The sequence below is a fragment of the Schistocerca americana genome, chromosome 4 (genome assembly GCF_021461395.2).
Source record: "Schistocerca americana isolate TAMUIC-IGC-003095 chromosome 4, iqSchAmer2.1, whole genome shotgun sequence".
In the NCBI taxonomy this organism is placed as follows: Eukaryota; Metazoa; Arthropoda; class Insecta; order Orthoptera; family Acrididae; genus Schistocerca; species Schistocerca americana.
The window spans coordinates 451,301,185-451,304,011 of record NC_060122.1 but is presented as its reverse complement, the minus strand read 5'-3'; the positions used below and the strand labels follow the sequence as shown (position 1 = coordinate 451,304,011).

General features: G+C 43.9%; 1 pseudogene; it reads left to right on the top strand.

Annotated features, from left to right (window-relative positions):
- Positions 1 to 2,485: 2,485 nt before the first annotated feature.
- On the top strand, positions 2,486 to 2,603 carry LOC124614291 (annotated as a pseudogene).
- The last annotated feature ends 224 nt before the right edge of the window (positions 2,604 to 2,827 follow it).

Below are 2,827 nucleotides of genomic sequence, written 5' to 3'. Positions count from 1 at the left end.
GAACTTGAGCTGATATTCGACAGACAGGGTGTTCGGCAGCGAATCACAGGACAGAATAACAGCTATCGGGAACAAGTATTACGGAAGAAATAATAGGTATGGACCGTCAGGAGGACAAGAGCGCCGAAACGGAATTTGGGAACAAAGGGAAACTTAAAACAATTCCAAAGAGGTAATAACGAGCGGTGTTTTGAGCAAAAATGGCGAGGGGCGAATAAGGTTCTCAGGGGGTCCAGGTAGTCGAAATTTGGGCACCTACCCCCAACAGCTAAGAACGAAGTAGTAGTACGACGCGAAATTGACATCAGGTTCGTGCAGAGACGGCTCAATACGATTCCGCAAACACTCTCGGACCAAGCCAAGTACACGTGCTAAAGTATGAGGACCTATCGGAGATACTGCTGGAGGAGCAGGACCTTCATCCGATGATTACTGCAACCACAGGGGACGTGCATTTTGTAGGGAAGCAGCCTACGCACGCCGTATAAAATTCACATCAGTCTGTCCATTGTGTACCAGCCAGTCCGCTGTAACTAGCTCTGACGTCATAAATGTTGCGCAATACTTTAAAAATCAAGTAAATAACCTGAAACGTTTCTAGCATGTCAGGAGTAATACTAAATCAATATGTGTTGAACATCAGTTCAATAACTTTAACCATTTTCGAAATTTGGACGTTTTTCTGTAAAAATCATTGGCGCAACAGAAAAGAGCTCGAAACTTAAAAATTTATATTTAGAGTCCTTTTGCATAATAATTTAGTAGAAACAGTATTCTGAATCTCACAAATTAAAATTTTAGTTGAAATTCATGATTTTCTGGTTTTTGTCTTAAAAATTAAGGAAGCAAGATAAATTAAGTAGGCGAATAAAATTAGGCTAGGACGTTTAAATTTAAGTAGAATGGAGATCCGCTATAATCATAAAGATGTGAGAAGTTTCAACTGAATAACTATAAAACTATAGCGATAGCGTATCTCCAAAGGGCAAGTTCAGAGCTCGTCTACTGCGTGTAGTCTAATTAAATTAATTCTCTCGCCCAAAATTTTTGACTTAGCCACGTCAGACTTTTATTATGATTACTTACTTGTGTGCTGATTGCACATTTAAATTGAGAGCTTCATCGGCCATCAGAAAAGGAAGCAATGATTTATTCAATAAATTAAAGTGGTGCATTACTAGCCCAGCGGCTAGTCGGGAGAGCGGATTTGATCAGGCGTTCCCTTAGCCGTCCGCACCGCGGCTTTATATGTAAGAACGCTGCGCGAGAGAGAAAGGCCCCGGTTCTCTCCAGACGGCTGATTAGCGCACCACCTGTGCCGGGAGTCGCGTCGCGTCGGTATCATTGCTATAAACAGCCTTGGATGCCGTAATAAGTTACTCGGGATACGCGTAACCATGAAATCGTTTTCGAGTGAAGTGTTAATTCTGGGATGACTTTAATGATCTATCTTCAGTTTGCGTATGTCGTATTTTCACGTGCCGCCGCGGGACAGACATTCTACCATTATTTAGCGTGGCGTTTGATGAACATTATCATCAAATTATGGCGAGCATTCACTTAAACATTTGATTTGAACAGTTATAGTTGCATCAGCGCATTAGACTCTGAACTGCTCTGGTAGTTGGATTGTGTGGATTCGTTTTGGTCTGTGACTTTCAGAATATAGTGAACATTTTAGAGAAAATGTTTTTTGATTATGAATCCCAGACAATCTCCTAATTCCTCAGAGTTATAAGCTGTAGCTATAACTGTATTTCTCAGATGAAGTGGGCACTAGGAATTCTAATTACAGGCTTCACGTTTTGCTAATCACTTTCTGGTTGCCAATATTGCAGATAGAGAGCCGGTGTTGAGAACGGCAAACAACAGCATTAAATAAATAATAGGAACAAAACATTCATAACAATTATTCCACCCGCCGCCCCACATATGTTGCTAATCGGCCGGGAAAAACAAAACACATTTATTTTATAACACTGATTCCACCCGCCGCCACAATATAATCGACAGTGGGAACCACATTATGTCCGTTTCGGAGTCGGCATACCAACGTTGATCAGAGAAGAGAAGCTGCCCCACCCTGTCAATGAGAGAGACGAAGATAAAAAGTGCACTTGGAAGAAAATGCACGGAAGCAAGCCTGCAGACGCGATTGGAATTCATGCGTGAAGATCATGAACTAGAAACCAACTTCTTAGTCGTACCAAATTCGGCAACGACATGATCATGGGGGTGAATTTCGTAAATGAGTACCAGCCATTCTGGACCTTGGAAGAAGACAAATTGTACTGCGCAAGAGCAGTAAGATCTGCATACAATTGAAGGAGCACATGATACAAGCAGAGCTTCCAACCAATTGCGTCCGTCTCAGTTATACGAATGATGATTACAGAATAGACCACGCTTCGGGTCTTCTCAGTATGCAAATGAAAAGGAAGAGGAAGTAATGATCCAAGAAATGAAAGAGGTCATAGAGGAAAAGGGCAACGGCCTTGCCGCAGTGGTTACACCGGTTCCCGTGAGATCACCGAAGTTAAGCGCTGTCGGGCGTGGTCGGCACTTGGATGGGTGACCATCCAGGCCGCCATGCGCTGTTGCCATTTTTAGGGGTGCACTCAGCATCGTGACGCCAACTGAGGAGCTACCCGACCGACTAGTAGTGGCTTCGGTCAAGAATACCATCATAACGGCCGGGAGAGCGGTTTGCTGACCCCACGCCCCTCCTATCCGCATCCTTCACTGAGGATGACACGGCGGTCGGATGGTCCCGGTAGGCCACTCGTGGCCTGAAGACGGAGTGCATAGAGGAAAATGTCCAGTCCAT